This window comes from Dermochelys coriacea, chromosome 17 (assembly GCF_009764565.3).
Source record: "Dermochelys coriacea isolate rDerCor1 chromosome 17, rDerCor1.pri.v4, whole genome shotgun sequence".
NCBI lineage: Eukaryota > Metazoa > Chordata > Testudines > Dermochelyidae > Dermochelys > Dermochelys coriacea.
In genome coordinates, this window is record NC_050084.1 from 17,130,536 (window position 1) to 17,136,344 (window position 5,809).

Genomic DNA, 5,809 nt, shown 5'->3' on the forward strand with positions numbered 1-5,809 from the left:
ATCTATGGCAGTTTGACTGCTCACTGCAATGGAAGTAGTTAGGCCAATGCAGACCACTTTTGAAAACACCACACTTTATTTCCTTTTAAGTTAGGGAAGGATACAGGCCAGCTGTGATGGTATTTTTGATCTGTTCACATACGTCCTTTAGAAAGTACACAGAAACCAACTTGTGGCAAACAGATCATGGAGCAACAACCAATCAGATGCACTTTTGATCATAACTGACCCATGTTGGCTTTGACCTTGGGTGACTTGCATGAAAAGCTCTGCATCATCTAGAACGTCCAGGTCCCTAGAGCTTCTTCCCAACATGAGCCTAACCTGCATACTCCCTAAATCTACAGAGTCAAAGAGAAAGATTTATTCAGATTGTATTTACAGCCACAGCAAGGAAATGCATCACTATGATAAAGGAAACATCTTATACTTACAATGCAGCCAAACAATCTATGAGAAATAAAAAACCCTCCAAGACTGGTCTAAGTCTATGATCTACTTGTAACATGCAAGATACCATGACATTGAATTAAAACCAAATTGTGATGTCTCCAGAAAGGTGTTAATCTCTTCTTTCAAGACAAATTTTAGACCTACAAATATGAAATACTATCTCTTTGCACCACACGTTTTTGTACAACCATACTGCAAACCAGGCCTGTTTAACCCCCCAAAACTTACGCCATCTGCAAATCACGTGACTAACACGCTACGTTGAATTCCCAGGCATCCATCAGCATATAAGACAAGCACAAATATCAATATATCTGACATATACATCTAAACCAATCCAAATGCACATGCAGCCAGTGGTATATAGACATAGCCCTCCAAATACATGTATTATCTACGAGCCCATAAAAATTCTATATCAAGCCTCTATACTTGTATATTCATCTGGGTAGTTACCTGTTTATGTCTCTATGAAACATTAAAAAAAAGAGACTCCTTAGTAGGGACACATACATGCTGGTTTTCCTCAATAACAGTACTGCATTGTCATGTCAACATGATGCTAAAGACTCATGCTAAGTGGAATACTCAAGATAAAAGCTTTCACTTCCATAAGTGAACTGGGAAGGCCTAGAGCAATAAGCAATGGCTTCAGAATCGCACATGAACTGAGTCAAGGCCAATAGAAAATGTGTACAGCACCATACATGAGAATATTGTATACTGCAGGCACAGTAAGCAGAATAAACTACGCTTACTTAAGAAGGTTCAACTGTGAGCCCGACTGCATGCTCACACAGGGGAGTAGAATACTATAAGGCATCCCCTTAATTCTCTGCATGGACCACCGGCATTACCAGACCTACAAAGGGTTGACTAGGAGCTGCTGCTGGGCTGCTACTCCCCAACCCACGCAGGTGGGCAAAAATGCGTGGAGCCTTGGCGCTGCCCCCCATCCCCAAAACGCAGGCAAGTGTGGCTAAGTCTGTGCAGCAAGGGAAACAGTCTGCACTAGCCAAAGGGCAGATCCATCTTACTTTACCCATAGGACACGGGACTAGATTGTGACTTGGAGTCACAGTGTAGCTGCTGCTCTGTTCCTGGGGCATTACACAGGCTAGACTGCAAGGTGCCCTCCCAGCCCAGAAAGATTTGGGCCCCTTCTGATCAAGCGGATACCTCCCCGCCTCACGACATCCTAGTGGTAACAATAATCACTTACATGGAAAACTGATATTGGGAAAGTAACATTTTTTAGCTACCTCTAACGTGACAAATGCTTTGTCCTGTTTGGAGAAAGCTAACCACACACTACTTTTGTGCGCTCTTCCCTTCTGCCACCTTTTCAGTTCCCCTTGGCTGGAGAGGAGGAGGAGAGGCACCGTGTGACCCACCAGCTCTCCACAGAACACCAGGTGCTCTGGGAACTACTCAGCCACACGGAAAGCAGCTTTCACCTCAGGGTGAGAGGTCCATTTAAAAAAAAATCTTTTCTGGCTTATTATAAAATTATCTTCAGTTCAAAAACAGGCAGTCACTTTTAATAAATCAAAGCTCATCAGCACTACTTACTAGTATGGTCCAGCAGATAAGAAGGTACCTCATTGGGATCTCAGCTCTGAAACCGACATCCTGTGAGATATTGGGTAAGTTACTTCTCCTCTTAGAGCCTTGGCTTTCTCATCTGAAAGACGGGGATGATAAAGCTTACACATCTTTGTAAAGTGTTTTGTAAGGGCTAAGTGTTCTATCTTCTTATTGGCCTATATTTTCAGATTCACATGGGTAAAGTTAGGCCCTAAATCAATATTTAGGCACCAAAATAAGAGGCTGAACTTTCAGAAGTGCAGACTATCCTCCACTCTCATTACCTTCCATGGGAGCTGTGTGTGTCATTCACTTCTGAAAGCCCAGCCACTAAGTTACATGCCTGACTTTAAGCACCCTAGTTTGAAAATGCTGACATGGAATTAAGTGACAGCTTCTTCAGAGAGTCCTGTATCTTGGAGATACAGGACTTCCTCTAGCCAACACCCTTTCATAAAGCATTTCTAATACAGACACTGAACTGGTCTTAATTATGGAAGCATTGGTTTGCGCTCCACAGTTACGGTTGAATTTTGCATTTATACAAATGCTGAGGCTGGAGACATAAAAGAGTATGGCCGGTGTGTGGAAGTGGATTCAGAGATACAGTTCCAACACCTTCTTAGCTAACTCGTGGGGAAGAATAATAATTTAGTGCTATCTAGCTTTGAATAGCGTGTCTTTTCATGGATCAGTACAAGCCTCCTGCTGTGAGCTCAGAAGCTTTATGGGCTTGCAGTGATGCTCTGATTTCTTGATATAAACAAACAAATGGGCTTTAGCATCTCCTAGTGAGAAGGCAGTCTGGGTGCTGCGTGGGTATAAACAGCTCTGCCTTTCTGTCCAATCAAAGACACCCCACTGGACCTGGGAAGCCAGTGGATAAAGTCTGCTGTTCCCTTGCTCAGAATCAATGCATTGGCATCACTTGTGAAGACACTCTCCCTAGGATACACCCCACTGGACCTGGGAAGCCAGTGGATAATGTCTACTGTTCCCTTGCTCAGAATCAATGCATTGGCATCGCTTGTGAAGACACTCTCCCTAGAACACAGGCCCTGCTCCATGATCCGAGTAAACATATACAGGACAACAAAAGAGACCCTTGAGATGCAAGTTGGGGCCCTACAGATTAGCCAAACCTTGGAGAAAGAACTAAGATGGTTGGGGAGAAAACAAAACAACAATTTCCCCCCAACCTCTGCTCATTTCCAGTGCCACACTGGAACTTCTAAAGGGAGCCTCTGTGAAGATTTGAATTGTTCCCTTAACTCCCTCTAGCCCCAGAGTTTTTTTTCCCCTTACTCATGCTGACACTGAGCCCAAAAGGCCAACAATCCCATAAGGAAGGCAGCTCTTGGGGTAATTATGGCCTGACCAAAAGTCTTGTGAGGGAGCCTGTTCTCAGCCAAAGCTTCCAGACTCCTGACGTTCAGGTGAACATCTGAGCACCAAGCTGAACTGAACCCAAATTCTAAATCATCTGACATTTGTTATTTTAATGTCCTTGGTAGTCCTGACCAGGCCTTTGCAACCACCACAGAAGAGACTCTGTCCCAGGGTTTACACTGAGTGCAGTGCATGCTTGGACAAGGGATGAGGGGCTACAGTGTAGACCATATGCCCATGGGCTTCGTGAACATGATCGACAAACCCCATGGTTCTGTACTACCCTACAGCACAGAGCCTCAGTGCTTTGAGAGAAGCAGCTCCCAGTCACTTGACACATCACACGCACTGACACAGAGAATACACCCTAAACACAGGGCCCTAGCTGGTAGAGTGGAGACCACCTTCTACAAAACGCCAAGGGCCCTGTGGCGCTAGCACCTTCCAGGATTGAGACTATCATCTGGAATGAAGCTTGTATTTAACATATCTCTCACAGCTCTCACTAGATAACTTATTGTAGTTATACAGCCTAGACTGTTCTTGTGCTCTCATGTGACAGCCACCCAGGGAAGTAAGATCTTGCTACAACTCCCCATATGGTTGCACAGAACCTGCCCAGATATCAATTGCAGGTGTGGTGCAAAGCCTAGATCCTGCAGTCAACCCCCAGGCAAGAAAGCAGGCAGGTAGGAGGCAGAGAAGAGAAAGAAACAGATGGAGCCTGTAAGGTAGAAGTCAAATGGCCCCTAGGAATAGGTTTCACAGCTTGCTTCCTTCCAGGGAGTAATGAATCTATCTGAATAGTTATAATTCCTTCCTTCCCCACACACCACCTGCAATCGTGCAGCTACCCACAGCTCCTTACTCAGGACTGAGCTCCATAGCTCCATATAGCCCACAAGCATGTCAGCAGAGCTTAGGTCATAAGTTTGCACATGGGGGTGAGGAAAGCTAGACAACTAAATAAGCTGGTTTTCAGATGCTGAAAGAGCAGACCTAGGAAAGGGTTAGTTTAACAGTATGTCACTTATATTGAAAAAAGAAAAAAAATGTATGTAAAGTTTCAAGAGAAAGACAGGGGAGACCGCAATTGCACAGCTAACATCTGCCTTTCTCCCTCTCATGGCTTTTGTCTCAAGTAGCAAAAACATCAGTGCTCTTACATGAAGGCAATATTTTAGTGGAACTTTCTCGAGAATTAAGAGAAGCCCTCCCTTACACCTTGCTGTTGGACTCCATTTTGGCTTCTGGGTGGGGTTACAAAATGCTGCTATTTATAACTTTTGCAGACCACCCTCTGGTGTCAGGCATGCAATACTGCAAGGGGACAGGAGCTCTCCACTGAAGACTGGGAAAACGCTAAATATTTGTTGGTTTGCTTTTTCTACATTCAGTTCGTTTATAGGGATGGACTGCTGACAGTGACCCCTTGCATCTTTCTGGCCAGAAGAGGGAGCAATGGGGAGAATCCATACAAATAAGAAAGCAGGGGGAAAACACCCCGGCAGGGAAAAGTAAAGAGGGCTGATTGGCCAAAAAGGATGGAGCTAAGAGATTCTAAAGTTGGTCTTCAGCTCCTCTCTTCCCATATCTTGTAAATGAAAAGTTAGTGTTGCTATAATTTTAGGTTAAAATTTTCTTCCAATGCATTCCTGTCCTAAAACAGGAATATACATCCTGTCTAGATATTATAAAGGGGTGAATGTTTAATTTGACTAGTGCTGTTTGGACTCTGTAAATCGAAATGTATTTCCTATATTATATTTTTCAATTCTTTGTTTCTATAGTATATTGACCTTCTTCTGTCCTATTGGTCAGCACTGTATTTGAGTTTCTAACCAATATTTCCTATGCTACAATTATTTTATTTATCCTGAACATGGATAAGACTTGCTTTCACTGTGGCTTCCCCATTTTGCTTTGCAGTAGACAAGAACTTTTGAGTGAAATCCACATTATCCACAAGATGAAAATGCTGAACGGGGGATGAGTAGCTAAATAACATTACAAGCTAGTGAAAAGTTAGTTAAATAAAGGGATGGTACATTAAAAGACTACTCAATTTCTGGAGCTTTGAGCAAAACCAAATACAGTCAACTTTTAAATAACCTTCATCCTTGTGCCGAGGGCCAGTACAAAACCTGTGCACTACTTGAGTCTTTGGAATAGGGTTGCATAGATACTGGCTCTCCTCTACAAAGAAATGAATTTCTCCCTCTAACATGACTCCCTTTGGTTCGACTGTATGTTCAATGCCATTTCATACTTAAGAAATCAGTTCTAAATTCTACTACTAAGAGCTCTTTTTCTATGATACTCATGTATGTGCAATTCTTGCAAATGCTTCATAAATGCTTTGAACTTTAAAGAACAGTCA

General features: G+C 43.2%; 1 long non-coding RNA gene across 1 annotated transcript; it reads right to left on the reverse strand.

The window, feature by feature from the left end:
* Positions 1-228: 228 nt before the first annotated feature.
* Positions 229-4,671, reverse strand: LOC122456966. Its single transcript, XR_006276183.1, has 3 exons — positions 4,596-4,671; positions 2,026-2,137; positions 229-341 (listed from the first exon to the last, which is right to left on the reverse strand). It is a non-coding gene; the product is annotated as an uncharacterized LOC122456966 (long non-coding RNA).
* Positions 4,672-5,809: the final 1,138 nt, after the last annotated feature.